Genomic DNA, 19,079 nt, shown 5'->3' with positions numbered 1-19,079 from the left:
GCTAGCTTGACTCCAAGTGGTGTGGAGTGCCTGGGACCCACGTCTGGGCATCCCCAGCGCACTTAGGGCGGCAATTGCAAAAAACAACAAGTGATGGACTGAATGTGGATCAATGTCACACACTCCCCCAGTCAAAAGATCTGGGCCCAAATCCATCGTTTTTTTGCACTCCACTCCACTCCTCGGATGCTTGTTTCCGTTCTGGGAAGGACATGGCTTTTGTAGTTCGGACTGGACTGTTCCCATGGGGCACAGGGTCAGCACTGATTTGCATATCGCCATTGTCTAACCCAGGGTGGTGTGGAGTGGAAAAACGATGGATTTGGGCCCAGATCTTTGGACTGGGGTGAATGTGTGACATTGATCCACATTCTGTCCATCATTGTTGTGTTTGCAGGTACCGCTCTAAGTGTACTGGGGATGCTCAGACGTGAGTCCCAGGCACTCCACACCACTGGAATCAAGCTAGCCGGGCTGATGAGAGGTGTTACCTCGAAACCGGGCCGGTCCTCGGATGCTTGTTTCCGTTCTGGGAAGGACATGGCTTTTGTAGTTCGGACTGGACTGTTCCCATGGGGCACAGGGTCAGCGCTGATTTGCATATCGCCATTGTCTAACCCAGGGTGGTGTGGAGTGGAAAAACGATGGATTTGGGCCCAGATCTTTGGACTGGGGTGAATGTGTGACATTGATCCACATTCTGTCCATCATTGTTGTGTTTGCAGGTACCGCTCTAAGTGTACTGGGGATGCTCAGACGTGAGTCCCAGGCACTCCACACCACTGGAATCAAGCTAGCCGGGCTGATGAGAGGTGTTACCTCGAAACCGGGCCGGTCCTCGGATGCTTGTTTCCGTTCTGGGAAGGACATGGCTTTTGTAGTTCGGACTGGACTGTTCCCATGGGGCACAGGGTCAGCGCTGATTTGCATATCGCCATTGTCTAACCCAGGGTGGTGTGGAGTGGAAAAACGATGGATTTGGGCCCAGATCTTTGGACTGGGGTGAATGTGTGACATTGATCCACATTCTGTCCATCATTGTTGTGTTTGCAGGTACCGCTCTAAGTGTACTGGGGATGCTCAGACGTGAGTCCCAGGCACTCCACACCACTGGAATCAAGCTAGCCGGGCTGATGAGAGGTGTTACCTCGAAACCGGGCCGGTCCTCGGATGCTTGTTTCCGTTCTGGGAAGGACATGGCTTTTGTAGTTCGGACTGGACTGTTCCCATGGGGCACAGGGTCAGCGCTGATTTGCATATCGCCATTGTCGAACCCAGGGTGGTGTGGAGTGGAAAAACGATGGATTTGGGCCCAGATCTTTGGACTGGGGTGAATGTGTGACATTGATCCACATTCTGTCCATCATTGTTGTGTTTGCAGGTACCGCTCTAAGTGTACTGGGGATGCTCAGACGTGAGTCCCAGGCACTCCACACCACTGGAATCAAGCTAGCCGGGCTGATGAGAGGTGTTACCTCGAAACCGGGCCGGTCCTCGGATGCTTGTTTCCGTTCTGGGAAGGACATGGCTTTTGTAGTTCGGACTGGACTGTTCCCATGGGGCACAGGGTCAGCGCTGATTTGCATATCGCCATTGTCTAACCCAGGGTGGTGTGGAGTGGAAAAACGATGGATTTGGGCCCAGATCTTTGGACTGGGGTGAATGTGTGACATTGATCCACATTCTGTCCATCATTGTTGTGTTTGCAGGTACCGCTCTAAGTGTACTGGGGATGCTCAGACGTGAGTCCCAGGCACTCCACACCACTGGAATCAAGCTAGCCGGGCTGATGAGAGGTGTTACCTCGAAACCGGGCCGGTCCTCGGATGCTTGTTTCCGTTCTGGGAAGGACATGGCTTTTGTAGTTCGGACTGGACTGTTCCCATGGGGCACAGGGTCAGCGCTGATTTGCATATCGCCATTGTCTAACCCAGGGTGGTGTGGAGTGGAAAAACGATGGATTTGGGCCCAGATCTTTGGACTGGGGTGAATGTGTGACATTGATCCACATTCTGTCCATCATTGTTGTGTTTGCAGGTACCGCTCTAAGTGTACTGGGGATGCTCAGACGTGAGTCCCAGGCACTCCACACCACTGGAATCAAGCTAGCCGGGCTGATGAGAGGTGTTACCTCGAAACCGGGCCGGTCCTCGGATGCTTGTTTCCGTTCTGGGAAGGACATGGCTTTTGTAGTTCGGACTGGACTGTTCCCATGGGGCACAGGGTCAGCGCTGATTTGCATATCGCCATTGTCTAACCCAGGGTGGTGTGGAGTGGAAAAACGATGGATTTGGGCCCAGATCTTTGGACTGGGGTGAATGTGTGACATTGATCCACATTCTGTCCATCATTGTTGTGTTTGCAGGTACCGCTCTAAGTGTACTGGGGATGCTCAGACGTGAGTCCCAGGCACTCCACACCACTGGAATCAAGCTAGCCGGGCTGATGAGAGGTGTTACCTCGAAACCGGGCCGGTCCTCGGATGCTTGTTTCCGTTCTGGGAAGGACATGGCTTTTGTAGTTCGGACTGGACTGTTCCCATGGGGCACAGGGTCAGCGCTGATTTGCATATCGCCATTGTCTAACCCAGGGTGGTGTGGAGTGGAAAAACGATGGATTTGGGCCCAGATCTTTGGACTGGGGTGAATGTGTGACATTGATCCACATTCTGTCCATCATTGTTGTGTTTGCAGGTACCGCTCTAAGTGTACTGGGGATGCTCAGACGTGAGTCCCAGGCACTCCACACCACTGGAATCAAGCTAGCCGGGCTGATGAGAGGTGTTACCTCGAAACCGGGCCGGTCCTCGGATGCTTGTTTCCGTTCTGGGAAGGACATGGCTTTTGTAGTTCGGACTGGACTGTTCCCATGGGGCACAGGGTCAGCGCTGATTTGCATATCGCCATTGTCTAACCCAGGGTGGTGTGGAGTGGAAAAACGATGGATTTGGGCCCAGATCTTTGGACTGGGGTGAATGTGTGACATTGATCCACATTCTGTCCATCATTGTTGTGTTTGCAGGTACCGCTCTAAGTGTACTGGGGATGCTCAGACGTGAGTCCCAGGCACTCCACACCACTGGAATCAAGCTAGCCGGGCTGATGAGAGGTGTTACCTCGAAACCGGGCCGGTCCTCGGATGCTTGTTTCCGTTCTGGGAAGGACATGGCTTTTGTAGTTCGGACTGGACTGTTCCCATGGGGCACAGGGTCAGCGCTGATTTGCATATCGCCATTGTCTAACCCAGGGTGGTGTGGAGTGGAAAAACGATGGATTTGGGCCCAGATCTTTGGACTGGGGTGAATGTGTGACATTGATCCACATTCTGTCCATCATTGTTGTGTTTGCAGGTACCGCTCTAAGTGTACTGGGGATGCTCAGACGTGAGTCCCAGGCACTCCACACCACTGGAATCAAGCTAGCCGGGCTGATGAGAGGTGTTACCTCGAAACCGGGCCGGTCCTCGGATGCTTGTTTCCGTTCTGGGAAGGACATGGCTTTTGTAGTTCGGACTGGACTGTTCCCATGGGGCACAGGGTCAGCGCTGATTTGCATATCGCCATTGTCTAACCCAGGGTGGTGTGGAGTGGAAAAACGATGGATTTGGGCCCAGATCTTTGGACTGGGGTGAATGTGTGACATTGATCCACATTCTGTCCATCATTGTTGTGTTTGCAACCATCTAATTGCAGCCGCACCCGAGTACTTAACAGGTCTTTAAAAGACCATTTACTTGTAAATTAGGCTTTTGCTATGTTTTCACCCCTTCTTACCGTCACTCTGTCTATGGTTGGAAGAATTAGCCCCCCCAAAATATTTTTCAGCCCCTTCCCACAGTATGGGCGGCACTTGGACCACCTTCCCTCACACACAGAGCAGTATGGGCGGCATCAATTGAAGGTTCCCTCACACATAGATCTGATACAGTATTGAAGGGGTATATAAACTTGAGAAGTTAACAACTGGTTACTTTGCCACTTTCAACTGTACAAGCTTTGCAAAGTGCAAGTTGGTGACATTTAAAAACAAACATTGGCATAGCCAATGGGTCTCACCTTTGGGACCTTATAAGTGTTTATCCAGCACAATATCCATGGTGCAACAACATCAACTGTTGCAATTCTAAACACTTATAAGATCCCAAAGGCGAGATCTATTGGCTATGCCAATGCATGTTTATTTTTCAACTGCCCTCATTCTTCAATTCTGTCCTGTTTCCTTCCCTTACCTACCCACCCCTTACTCTTGTCTAGACATCCTGTGCTCTGTTCCCTTCACCACCTTTATTTTCCGACCGTCTACTTTACTAATCATTTCCCTTCCTTTCCTACCCAGTGGCGGCTGGTGAACTTTAAAAGTGGTGCCGCGCAGAAACTTGGCCTGTGGAAGAGTTACTGTGAGTCTACCTGTCGGTTAGTATTTCAGTGTGTATTTCCGTATCTATGTGTTTGTGTGTGGCTATGTATGTTTCTATTGGTTGTTTCTGTCACTACTTTTGAGGCTTTGTGTCTGTTTCTGCATAAATGGGTGTTTCTATGTTTCCGCATGTTGGTGTATATAACTCTGTGCGAATATCTGTGAGTCTTGACTTGAGTTTCTTTTCGTGCAAATAAACTAAATTCTTATGTTACAGTGAAAGTTTTATTTTATTTTTTAAAAGACACAATCTAATTTTTCACGAAAAGTCCTGGGCAGATCTTTGCTTTAGGTACACTGGGCTAAAAAGCATGTGAGCACTTTCAGAATGACTATGCATGTCCATTTCAAAGCCTGTTTCAAGTAGGAAGCATTTCACAGATTTATGAAAGCATTTTATAATTAGTGGCCCTATTTAGTAAGAGGAGTTGATTATTTTCGGTAACAACCCTCTGTGTCTGGAAGAATTCTCACGTTCTCACAAGTGTCCCTTCAGGCAGCACCTTATGGCTGCACATGTGAGCATACCTCGGTGGTGGGACTGCAGGGAGATTCTACACATACCAGAAGCCCGCTTAGAGGGTTGAGGAGACTGCAATAAAGTACACTGACCAAATCGATACACAGATGTACTACATACTTAAAGTAAATGTGTCAGAGTGTATTTCGTACTTTAAAATGTTAGTTAGACTGAACTGTCTTTCCGTATCTTGCATATTGTTCTAATGAAAATTACTTACCTAACTGGTGCTTGATGAGACATCGTATTCATGATGTTTGTGCACAGGAGAACAAAATGCAGAAAGTGTCAGGGCAGACATTGTTATCAGTTAGTTTTACATAATTTACTATATTTAACAGTGTCGGGCCCAGCCAGTAAAAATACGCTGCTCTTTGAGGCACGACCTGTGCGACGCTGCTGGGTGGGGTTAGTGATTCCACGCCATACGTGATGGGAGATTGTGGGGTTGTCACTTCTCTGATTTACATCCAGCCTTGGAACTTCAGGGATGAAGCCTGAAATGTCCAATGATGAATTTAGTAGCAGCATAATCTGGGGAGGCCCTTCACCACTGAAAGTCGGGGCTTTGCTGAGCTGATGACCACACTGGCCCCAGGGTTCAGAGATCATCAGCGCAGAAGAGTGTAGCTCAAGAGGCTGGCGCAAGCGCACTGGCAAATCAAATTTTCCTGCTTGACACTGACCTGTGACTGCTGCCTGACCGAAACTGAATAACAATTCCTGTAATAGATACACAGCAGGCAGTGTATCCACATCTGTTTTTAGGTACCTACAATCAAAATAGAGGGAGAAAAAACATAGGGCGCAGCCCGGGCACCCTAAGGAAAGAACCGCTACTGTTCCTACTCTTGACCCATTCTATTTTCTACCATTCACTCCAAATCCTTTTCATACTCCACCGCTACTTCTCCCTTTCTCTTCCTTTGTTTTGCTATACTTCATCTTCCTGATCCCACCCCCCGCCTTCCCTTCAATCATGCCCCTTTGTCTCCCGTTCCCCTTTTAGCTTTCCTACGCTTTTCCCGTTTCCCTCTGGCCTTTTCTTTTTACCCCTCCCATTCCAGTTACATCAGTAGCCCAACTTCCTTTCTGTTGACTTCCCTTTTCTCAATTTGTTATCCATTACCAATTTATGCAAATCCCTTAACTACCATACTCTATCCATTCTTTCCAAACCCTCTCTTTGTCTAACCACCCATTCTTATCCCTGTCCTTTCCTTTCCATTCCTTCCTCATCCCTTCATAACAGAATCCATTTCGAATTCCTCCGCTCCATCCCCTCTCTTAACATTTCCTATCCTTTCCTACCCTAACACTATACATTCTGTTCCATCCCCTCACCTTCCATCATTCCTCCCAGTAGCCTCACAATTCCTATTGTATCCTCTTCTATTTCCTTTGTGTCCCATTCTCATCCCCACATCTCCCATCTTCTACCTACATCATTATTCCCTTTCATTTATGCTCCTTTCACTCACCTCTTTCCTAAAACTATCTCATCCCATCCCTTTATACTATCTCTGCATCACTTCCCCTTTTTTCATTCTTTCACCCTAAAATCTCACTCAACAACACAGTTGATTACTTTCCATCTCCATTCTTTTTCTTTCCCATGCTTTTCCTAGTACATACAAACCTTTCACCACACATCCCATACGTGTATCAATTTCATTTTTCTCCACTTTTCTGTTTTTCAATTTCCTCAGTTCCCTTCTCCTCCGATTTCCTTCCCTTCTCTCCTTTTCTGTGTCCCTTTCCGTTTCCCGTGCCCTTCCCTTCCTGCTTCCCTTCCCGTATCTCTTTTCTTCCTTTTTTCCTTCCCTTGCCTTCCTATTTCCTTTACCTTCCTTTCCCCGTCCCCTTTCATTCCCTTCCTCTTTCCCTTCCATTCACTTTTTCCCTTTCATTCCACTCCTGTGCCTTCCCTTTCCCTTTCATGTCCCTTTCGTTTTGTCTTCACCTCTCTTTTTGTTTATACTCATTTTTCCTTTCTCTGTTTCCCTTCCCTTCACCCTTACCTGCCCGTTTCTCTTCCCATCTCTTTTCACCTACCTTCCCTTCCTTCTCCCCTTCCTGCTTCCCTTCCCTTTCCCTTCCTTGCCCTTCCTGTTTTCCTCCCCTGCCTCTTTCCTTTCGATCCTCTTTCCCTTGACTTCCTTCCCTTTTTTGGTAATCGCCTTCCTGTTTTCCCCTTCCCCTCCCCTTCTCTTCCCTTTCTTTCTCTTCCCTTCCTGATTCACTTCCCTCTTCCCTTCCCTCCTTTTTCCATATCCTTTACCTTTCCCTTTTCTCCTTGTTTCCCTTCCTGTACCTTCCCTTTTACATTACCTTCCTGTTTCACTTCCCTTCCCTTTTCCATTCGCTTCAGTTCTTGTTTCTTTTCCCCTTTTTCACTTCCTGTTTCCTTTCTGTTTACCTCCCCTTCCCCTTTCCCTCACCTTCCTGATTCTCTTCAAATCTATTTTCCTATCACTTCCTATTTCCCTTTTTTCAATTTCTTTTCACTTCCCTTCACTTTCCCCTTCACTTCTTTTTGTTTCTACTCTGTTTTCTTTTCTCTGTTTCCCTTCCCTGTTCCATTTCCTGCTTGTTTCCCTTCCCATGCCTTTTCACTTCCCTGCCCGCTTCCCTTAATCTTTCCCTTCCTTGTCCTCTTTCCCTTCAATTACATTTTCCCTTCCATTTCATTCCCTTCCAATTCCCTTCCTTTTTGCTTCCCCTTCCATTCTTCCCCTTCCTGTTTCCTTCCCTTTCTCTTCTAGTTTAGCTTCCCTTCCCTTGACTACCCGTTTCCCCTTCTGTTTTCTATTCTTTGCTTACTTGTCTTATTTCCGGTTTCCCTTACTTGTCTCCTTCTGTTTCTATTTTACTTATCATTTGCCTTCTATTCCTGTTTCCTTCCCATCCCTTCCCTACCCTTTCTGTAACCCACCCCTTCCCAAATTTTCCTTTCCGTTATCCCTTCACTTCCCTTTCTTCTACACTTTCCTTTCTGGTTCCCTTGCCTCTTCACTTCGTTTTTCCTCCTGCTTCGTATCGATTCCTTTAACCCCTACCTTCTTTTCCTGTTTCCCTTCTCCATTCCTGTCCATTCCTGTTTACATTCTATTCCCTTTTCCCTTCTCTTCTATTCATTTCCTGCCTCTTCCCTTTTTGTTTTTCCTCCCTTTTCCTTTCAATGTTTCCCTTCCCTTGTTGTTTCCCTTCCCATTCTTTAACACGTTCATTCCCTACCTGTTTTCTCCCATTTTCCCTTGTCTTCCCTTTTATCTTCATATCTGTCCTGTTGTTCTTCCGTTCCATTTTCCCTTATCTCCCTGTTTCAGTTCCCTTTCCTTTTCCCACCCTTTCTCTTCTTGTTTTCTTTTCCTGTTTCCTTCCCGTCCTTTAACACATCCCATCCCTTTTCACTTCCCCCCTTCCCTTCTCATCCTTGATTCTCTTTACATTTTCATTCCCTTCCCTCTGTTTCCCTTCCCTTCCCTTCCCATTTCCATTTTCCTTTTCTTTTCCTTTCCTTTCCCTTCTTTTCCTATTTCAATTCCCCTTTCCCTCCCATTCTTGTTTTTCTTTCCATCCCTTTTCCCCACCCTTCCTGTTTTCCCCATAACTGCATACTCAGGTTTTGCATACAATCTATGGAGTTAAATAAAAAAGAGGGCATCTATAATTGATATTCACCAATTCAATAGCAAGTCTTATTGTTCTAACATAATTTATTACATAACCTACCTAAAAGCATTCTGAATTTTGCTTTAGTAAACCCGTTATGTAAATATCGATATCCAGCAATGGATCCAGCCAAGTCATTTGACATAAAGGATAATGGAAAAAATAAAAAGCACAACAATTGGTGCAGGGGTATCAAGCCTAAACATATAGGCTTCACACAATTCCTCAATATTCTAACATATGTCTTTTCTTTCATAGGTAATATCTAAGGCTGGCACAATGAGAAACTGAGGAATCCTCGGATAGGAGAGCACAAGTCAGATAAGTATTTCAGATAAGTTATACAATAGTGCAAAAAGCGAGTTACAGCCGGAGCAGATCAATAATTCTTGTCTCCTGTGTTTTACCAGGTATGAGGAATGGGGTCCGATGCCAGTAACATCACCAAGCCGAGGTCAGCCACCACCAGAACACCACAGAACAAGACATCAACTCGAAGAACGTAGTGCTGCATGACCCTGTCCTGCTTCATAGGCGGACGGGCACAGAGCTCTCCCGACAGTACACCTCTCCAAGAACACCGACTACAGGCTTGGGTTTACCAGGGTACCTCCTGTGAAACTTTATGCAATAGACGAGGGGCAGGCACATGGCCAGCAGGCTCCAAAGCGTGTTTCTTAGGCTCATAACCATTCCAATGAACCAGGTATTGTAGTCTGCTTCTAACTGTCCTAGAATCCTCAATAGCTTCCACTTCACATTCAGGTTCACCATTCACCAACACCATCAGGGGTTTGGCTGGCAATTGAGTATCAGGCGTTTCAGGTATTAACAAGGAGACATGGAAGTCTGAATGGATTTTTAATGTGGATCGAAGTTCCAGTTTGATAGCAACCGTTTGTATTACTTTATTGATTTTGTAAGGACCAATATGGCAGGGTTTAAATTTATAAGTACCCATGACTGCTATATTCTGCATAGATAACCATACCATGCCCACTGCCAGAAACACTGGACTGGAGCGACGATGAAGATCTCAATTTCTTTTGTACACAGCCTTAGCCCCATCAAGATTTTCCTGAGCTGTTGTCTGTATGTCGTGACTATGGTTTACTAGATCTTGGGCGGCAGCATGGACAAAAAAAAACACCAGGTGAGGACAAAAGCAAATAACGTGGATGAAACCCATACTTACTAAAAAAAGAAGAAAAACCAATGAAAGAATATTAACCATTGTTAAAGGCAAATTCTGAAGCCCACAAAAACATATCCCAGTCTGAAGAGGAATGCAACAACTGACACCTCAAGTATTTTTCAAGGCGTTGGTTCACTCTCTCTGTCTGACCATCTGTTTGTGGGTGACAGCCAGACTAAAGTCGAATGTCCATATGCAATAAGTTGCCTAGCCATTTCCAGAATTTATATGCAAACTGGGGACTGCTATCTGAAACCACAACAGAAAGAAGAACATGTAAACGTACTATATGTTGTAGAAACAATATTGTCAATTCTTTAGCAGAGGGTAACTCTTTCATAGGGATGAAGTGGTACATCTTAGTCAGCTTATCAACCAAAACTAAAACGACCATGTGTCCTTGTTTGGTCTTTGCAATTCCACTATGAAATCCATGGAAATGGAAGGCCAAGGAGTAGGCATTGGTGGCAGTAAACCAGCAGGCGCCTGATCACTGCTTTTGTGTTGTGCGTACACATTACATTTTTGTTTATACTGTTTAGTATCAGCAGCCATTGTAAGCCACAAAAATCCTCTTCTAAGAAGATCAAGAGTTTTCTTATATCCTGGGAGTCCCGTAAGCATATGTGTATCACACATTCTAGAGTGTGCTGTTGTGACGGCACTGTGGGAATAACAAGAACCCCAGGTATGTAAATAAGCTTCTGTACCCTTTCCCCTTATGCATTTGTTCCAGATTTATTCATTCCTTTGTTTGCTGGGCTTTTAATACCTCACTTGTAAATTTTTCTTCTGAATTTAAGGCCCCTAAAATACTTTCTCCAGTTATAATAGAAGGATAATCACTAGGTGTGTCCTGAATTTCATAGCTTAACCGTGACAATGCATCTGCTTTCCAGCTTGAAATTGCAACACAAAATCGAACTCACTAAAGTACTGAGTCCAGCACATTTGTCTCATTGATAATGCACACACTGATTTTAAGACCTGCAAATTTCTGTTGTCAGTATGAAATGTGACTATGTAAAGCTCCCAATCGGTACTGGCACCATTCTTCTAATGCCTTCTTTTTTTAAAGAGTTTCCTTGTCACCCACCAAATTATTTTGCTCTGTGGGATTTAACTTATGGGAAAAAAAGGCAACGGGGTGTTAACACCCTGATTCTCTGTCTCTTTGTGACAAAATTCCCCCAGTGGCCACTTGAAAAGCGCCTGCTTCAACTATGAAGGGCTGTGATGGATATGGATGTCTTAATAAGGGAGCTTTGGTAAATGCATGTTTAACTTTTGAAATGCCTCTTCTGCTTCAGGGGTTCACTGAAACTTGTGTAATAACTTAGTGATAAGAGATGCCAGGGCTGAAAAGTTGTCAATAAAACGTCTATAGAATTTGGAAAAACTTAAATAACTTTTTACTTCTTTCACTGATTGAGGTGACTGCCAATGGGTTATGGCTGACACTTTCTGTGGGTCCATGCTAATCCCGTCAGAGGATAATACGAAGCCAAAAAAGGTAACCTTAGATGTCTGGAACTCACATTTGTCTAGTTTTGCACACAAATTATTGTGTCTCAGTTTCTCAAGAACAGATCTTACATGCCTTGCATGTTCTCCCATAGAAGAGGAATACATCAAAATGCCATTGCTATAGGCAATAGTGAAGACATCCAACAGTTCTCTCAATACCTCATTAATAAAACATGAAAAAGCCGCTGGAGCGTTACATAAACCAAAGGGCATAAATAAATATTAGTATATCCCAAATTTTGTGCGAAATGCACTTTTCTACTCCTTCCCTTCTTGATCCCTCACTAAAAGATATGCTCAGTGAAGATAGAGCTTAGTACAGATCTTCTTGTCTTTGACCTGATCTAGCAAAGATTGGATTAAGGGAGATGAGTATCTGTTTTTGATGGTGATTTTGTTGAGCGCATCTATAGTCTATACAGCATCTTAGACCTCCTTCTCATTAGGGCTAGAAAAAAGAGGAGAGGAGAGGAGGCAAGGCAGAAAGAAGTTTAAATAAACCCTATTCTCAACATTTCACCCAGATATTCCCTTAAATAAAGATTTTGGGGGTGATTCACAGAACTAACTTACGATAAAATCCTAAACTTACTACTTTTGGTATTCACAGAAGGCATTAAGTAGTCTTAAATTAGGACTTTGTCTTAAATTAGGATTTCGTCCTAAGTTAGGATTTTGTTTTCATTTCTTCTAAAGCAATGGGTGTTACAAAAAAACAGAACAAAAAGACAAGGAGTGTCTACTCCAGTCAATATCAGGGTTGTGTTTAAACAACCACAGATTTCCAAAATGGCTTGAAATTGTGGTGATTGTATCAGATCAAAGCTCACTGTTTCTTCATGGGAGTCATGTATGATGAGGAAATAGTTTCCAGTAGTTTGTGTTATGGGACCGGATCTGCCATCAGTGGTTTTCACTTTGTCTATATAGTTCCTAGTCAAAAATGGAATGTTCATTTGACTGGCCCAATGGATATCACTGAAGTTCCCTTTAGCCCCAGAGTCTATCATAATCTGGACATCTGTTGACCGCTCACCCCACATGAGGCAGGATGCCACAAAGAAAGTTGATAAGTAAACATAGGGTTTTCTGTATTGCAATTTGTGAGACCATTAACCCAGAACTACTCGAAGTTCTTGTCCCAACAAATTCCGCCCATAGTCGTTTCCCTCCTCCTTTCATCTTAGTGGTTTCACTGGACACATGCAAGGAATGTCCTTGCTTCCCACAATATAAGTACTCATTTTTTATCTCTGCATCTCTGCCTCTCTTCTTCACTCGTAGGACCTTTTATGCTGCCTATCTGCATAGACTCTGGTTCCTCAATAAGTTTTTCAATATCTGCTTTTTTCTCTTTAAACACCAATATCCTGTTTTCAGAACATCCTCTTTCTCTGTGTCTTTCACTTAAAATTTTGATCCAATTTCACTCTGAAGGCTCAACTACTTGAGATAGCATGTCCTTCAATTCATCACTGAGTCCCCTATAAAATAGGCCATTAGTCTGTTAACACTAGATATGTATGCCATTAAATCCTTAGAACCTTGTCGGAGATTTAAGAGCTCTGTATCAACAGATTGCATGAAGGAATGTTGGTTGTATAATCTTCGCAAATCATCCTTAAAAGCAGTGGGTCGCTGTGTTTGACCTAAAGTATTGACCATGTGGCAGCCGTGCCACCTAAATAGGATAACACAAAAGCTACCATGGCAAATTTCATAGTTTTTCCTGTAAAGTGTTCAAGAGGGGTCAAAGGTATAACAGGAGGAGTAGTGACTTGAAAGATTGGAGGAGATCCACCACAAGCGAAGTCCATAGAGAATAGACGTCCTGGGCCCCAGAGGTCCTAGTAGTAGTAGTAGGTATATTGCTCTGCTGCAAAGCATCTGCCCTAAGAGTAAGGACTTGCATCTTCTTTTGTAGGTTACCAATCAGATGGGCTATGTTGGCCAGGGTTATTTGATGTTCTTCCATATCGCTCATGCAGAAATTAAACATGGGCTTCACGTTCTGTAACTTTCACCTGTCTTTTCTGCTGGAGCAATACAAAGAACACAATGCTAGATTCCAACTTCTCCACCACTCCACGAACACCCTACTTTGTCAAAGAATGTTGTGGTAAGGGGGAGGAAGGGCGTAAGGAAAGGGAAGAAGTAACAACACCTGCCCCATGAAGCATTTCGTTATCCCTAGTTCAGATCAAGGGGAGAGTGGACTTTGGCGATCATAACAACAATGTGTGAACCTGCATGGCATTCTCTTTCAATTGCCTTTTTAGCTTGACACATATCAACACAGATGCGTACACCTCCTTCAGTTTCCTTTTTAGGCACAACCTGGACAAAACCCATGGTGCCGGACCAGTAGATCACTCAATGAAGTCATGTTGTAGTAATATTTTAAGCTCTTTTTCAATAGCGTCATGTAATTTAAAAGCAATTCACCAATGTCGCTGAGCAACAGCATGAATGTCCTAATTAATATGTAGTTCCACTTTAAATATCTTAAGATTACCTCGTCCACAAAGCAAAGATGGAAAATGATTCACTATTTCGTGAAGAACATTTATGTTGTAATTTACAGATATCAGTCCCATTTCAACAGCAGTCCTGAAACTGAGTAAACAGGCACGTACCTTGAAGTAGGTGAATTGGTGCTTGTACTTTTGTCTCTTTGTGCTTCATGGTTGCCACAAATGAACCATGAATTTTTAGGGGCATTAATGCAGCCCATGTTTACACTTTAGTCTTCGAAGGTGTGAGACAGAGCACTGGAGACAGTGCATTATACTTCTCCCCAGGCACGAGTTTATCAATGCACCATTGTCTATGATAAAAGGTGTGGAACAGTCATTCACTTTTAGAGTGATTTTAAGACAGTGTCTAAATGAATTTTGGTACTTCACTTGTTGATATCTCTTCAACTGCATTCTTCCTTGTGTGCGGCCAATCAAACATGCGCACGTTTCTCTTTAAATACCATCAACATCGCACATCAAGCTTTTTCACTGTTGCTTGACAATGAAGTTGAAGAATGTTTGGACAAAGAAGAAGATTGTTAGATTTGGGGGTCTCTAGTTGGCACAGGTAGGTAATTGTGACAAATAGGGACCCTTGCCTCTAGTCAGGGTAAGGGGGTACACTCCCAAAATAACCCATGCTCTTCCCTTAGGTAGCTTGGCACCAGCAGACAGGCTTATCTCAGAGGCAGTGTGTAAAGCGTTTGTGACTACATACAGTAACCCAGTGACAACACTACAGATGGACACCACACACGTTTTTATATAAAAAATAAGAATACTTTATATAGATTTACCACAAGACCATAAACAACAAAAATACACAATACTGTTACATTATGATGGTAGTTTTAGCTTATTTCAGTTCAGTTCTTAAAATGCGACACTTTGCGTCAATGTACCTTACGATGCGTTGCGCTTCCACGACAAGCAATGTCGCAGCAATGAAAATGCAGCAAAGTTTCAGTGCAAAGAAATAAATACGTGAAGATCTTCCAGATGGGGCACGCTTCTCCGGGGATGCGAGAAGTTCTCAGTTCGATCCGTTGACTGCAGCGGCAATACCCTTGTTCAGAAGTGTGACGGCAACAGCTTCAGCTGCGACGCTCCTCTCCTAGTTTGCGTGAAGCTTACGCACGATGCGACAACTATAGCGGTGACATCCTTGTTTAGAAATGCGACGGCAGCAGCTCCGACTGTGGCGCCCTACTCTTGGGATGCGAGGCGCTTTCCTCGATGCGGTGCAATGCGACAGTTCCAGCGGTGACACCCTTGTTCAGAAGTGCGACGGCAAGCAACAGCGACTGCGACACGCTTCTTCCTCGTTGCAAGACTCTTCTCTCAATGCGGTGCGGTGCGACAACTCCAGTGGCAACACCCTTGTTCAGAAGCGCTTCTTCCTCGTTGAGTCAGGCTTCCAGCTCCTTGCGACACTCAGTCCCTCAGAAGGCCCAAAACAGCAGCAGGCACTTCCAAAAGAACTCTGGGGAGCTGGGAGTTGAAGTCTGTTGTCCCTGAGACTTCAGCAGGAGGCAACCTCTTTTCCAAGCCCTTAGAGGTTATTCACAAGTTGAAAGTAAAGCACAAAAAGTGATTTCTCCTCTCTTTGGCAGTCAGGCAACCACTACAGGACAATCCCCTAGGCAGCACTTCAGCTTAGGAATAGTCTCTCCTCAGTTTCTTCAGGTTCATCTCCTCAGCAGAGGTTTCTTCTTGTAGTCCAAAAGTGATCAAATCCTTTGTCCTCTGAAGGCAGAGGGGCCTTTGCCCAGTTCAAACCCGTTCTGGAGCACTCTGTGTACATGTCTCCTTTCCTTTCACAGTGCAGGGCTGAAGCATCACACGCCCCACAGGAAGTGGAGCCAGCATTGTGGAAGGCAAGCACAGCTCTGAAGCACTTTGTTGACAGGATTCCTTCTCTTCTTTCACTGTGCAGGGCATAGACATCAGCCGCACCCCAGTAGGTGGAGCCAGCATCGTGGAAGGCAGGCACAGCTCTATTCAAGGTTCAGCTGCAACTCCTCCCTCCCATCTAGATGCAGATCTCTCTATTCACCACTGGGCTGACTCATTCTGTCTCCTGGAATCTCCAGCCCTGTCACTCACAAATCCCAGACAAAGAAAACACAACCTAGCTGAGGCAGGCTTGAAAGGTTAGGCAAGAAAATATCTACTTTCTAAAAGTGGAATTTTCAAACACAGAATGTTAAAACCAACTTCACTAAAAGATGTCTTTTATCATTCTGAGTTCAGGCATACTAAACTCGAATTTCTACCATGTTCTCTGAGTCAGTTAGGATTATAAAATGTAATAATTCTAACAGCCTATTCTGGCCTATGGAGAACAGGTAGCCTTGCAATAGTGAAAACAGAAAATGGCTGTAATTCACTGTTAGGACATGCCACACACACCAGGGCATGTCTTACCTTATACTTATAATGCACCCTGCCCTTGGGCCTACCATAGGGGTGTCTGATATGAAGAAAAGGGAAGGTTTAGGGACTGGCAAGTGGGTGCACTTGCCCAGTCAGCATGACAGTACAAGACTGCACACAGGTTCTGCAATGGCAGACCTTAGACACATTTTACAAAGCTGCTTCTATGGGTGGCACAAACAGTGCTGCAAGCCCACTAGAGGCATTTGAATTTACAAACCCTGGGCACTCATGGTGCAATGTACTAGGGTCTGACAAGTAAACCAAATAGTCAATCATAAAATCACCAATTAATACATACATCAATTTACAATAGGGAGAGCAAATGCACTTTAGCAGTGATCAGCTGTGGTAAAGTGCCCAGAGTCATAAAACAGCCAACAACAGGTCAGAAAAAAATAGAGGAGGAAGACAAAAAGTTCAGGAATGACCCTGCAAAAAGGGGCAAGTCCAACAAAGATCAACTTTCTTTAGTTTCTATTTGCCTCAATTGATAGGGCCACATTGCCTCAAGAGAGTGAGCAGAACGTCGCTTCTGAAATTTTCGTGAGTCCATTTTGTCTTCTCGACGTGACACACTTAGTTTTTCCTTTGCTTTGCAAACTGTTACAAACGTGTCCTCTTTCCCACAGCCCTTGCATAACTCTCCAATGGCAGGACATTTGCCTTCATGTGAAAAAGAAAAGTAGCTTTGGAAGTACAGTTTCATCTTCTTTGGAGACATCACTTTGTGTCTCAGCTTACTTTTCACACTCTAGAATGATCACTTGGAGTTCCTCCGTTCTCCATGTCAGTAGCTTGTCGGTCTGCGTGTTGTTTGTCCATTGCAGCCATAACAATTCACTCCAGACTGAGCATTTAACTCTGCATTTGTTGTTTGAATGAATGGATTAGAAAGGTAGCCATCTATGGCTCTGAGAGTTATGGCTTCATCATCACTGAATTCAATGAACTAACAATGGATTCAAGCTAGCATGACTAATACGGGTTGAAACGTCGAATCCGGTCCCAGGATGTTTGTATACAAGTCCAGGGAGGACCTGGCTTGGTGGTTTGGGCTAGACTGTTCCCATGAGGAGAAGGCTGAAGACTAATTTGCATAAGGCTTGGTCTAAACTGGTGTGACGTGGTGAGCAAAATAAAGATGGATTAAACCCTGGTCTTTGACTGGAGGTGTGTGTTTGAAAAGTTTCAATACTCTGTCCATCATGTTATTTTGTGAAGTAGTTATATGCACCCTAAGTAGATAAGGATATGCCTAGACCCTTGCTCACTGCACTACAGGATTCAAGCTAGCCTGGCTGATGAGGGGTGATACCCCGAAACCAGTCCCAGAAAACTTGTTTCAAGTCCAGGGAGGACCTAGCTTAGCAGTTCGGGCTGGACCGTTCCCATGGGAGCAGATTCAAGACTGATTTGCATATGGCTTGGTCTAAACTGGGGTGACTTAGCAGGGAAAATAACAATGGATTAAACCCAGATCTGTGACTGGAGGTGAGTGTTTGAAACGTTCCAACACTATTTCCAGCATGTTATTTTGTGTTGTTGCTATGTGCGCTGTAATTGGATCAGGCTCTGCCTAAACGTGGGTCCCTTGCTCGCTGCATCACTGGATTCAAGCTAACCTGGCTGATGAGGGGTGATACCCTGAACCCAGTCCCAGAGTACATGCTTCCATTCCAGGGAAAACCTAGCTTGGCAGTTCGTCCTTGACTGTTCCCATGGGGAGCAGGGTCAAGACTGATTTACATATGGCTGGCTCCAGAACCGGCGTGACTTGATGAGAAAAATAAAGATGGATTACACCCAGATCTTTGACTGGAGGTGAGTGTTTGAAACGTTCCAACACACTGTCCAGCATGTTATTTTGTGTTGTTGCTATGTGCGCTGTAATTGGATAAGGCTCTGCCTAAACGTGGGTCCCTTGCACGCTGCACATCTGGATTCAAGCTAGCCTGGGTGATGAGGGGTAATACCCCGAAACCAGTCCCAGAATACTTTTTTCCAGGCCAGGGAGGACCTAGCTTGGCAGTTCGGGTTGGACTGTTCCCATGGGAGCAGGTTCAAGACTGATTTGCATATGGATGGGTCCAAATTGGGGTGACGTACCATAGAAAATAACAATGGATTAAACCCTGATCTGTGACTGTAGGTGAGTTTTTGAAACCTTTCAACACTCTGTCCATCATATTATTTTGAGAAGTTGCTTTATGTGCCATAAGTGGATAAGGATATGCCTAGACCTGGGTCCCTTGCTCGCTGCACCGCTGGATTCAAACTAGCCTGGCTGATGAGGGGTGATACCCCAAATCAGTTGCAGAATTCTTGTTTCCAGTCCGGGGAGGACCTAGCTCGTCAGTTCGGGCTAGACTGTTACCATGGTGAGCAGGGTCAAGGCTGATTTACAGATGGCTGGGTCAAGAACTGCGATGATGTGGCGAGCAAAATAAGGATGGATTAAACCCAGATCTTTGGCTGGAGGTGTGTTTTTGAAAAGTTTCAACACTCTGTCCATCATGTTATTTTGTGAAGTTGCTACAAGCACCCAAAGTGGATAAGGGTTTGCCTGGACGTTGGTCCCTTGTTTGCTACACATCTGGATTCAAGCTAGCCTGGCTGATGAGGGGTGATACCCTGAAACCAGTCCCAAAATACTTGTTTCCAGGCCAGGGACCTAGCTGGGCAGTTTGGGTTACACTGTTCCCATGGGAGCAGGTTCAAGACTGATTTGCATATGGCTGGTTCCAAACTGGAGTGACATACCAGGGAAAATAAGAATGGATTAAACCCAG

This window comes from Lissotriton helveticus, chromosome 11 (genome assembly GCF_964261635.1).
Source record: "Lissotriton helveticus chromosome 11, aLisHel1.1, whole genome shotgun sequence".
Classification (NCBI taxonomy): Eukaryota; Metazoa; Chordata; class Amphibia; order Caudata; family Salamandridae; genus Lissotriton; species Lissotriton helveticus.
This window is presented reverse-complemented; position numbering follows the sequence as displayed.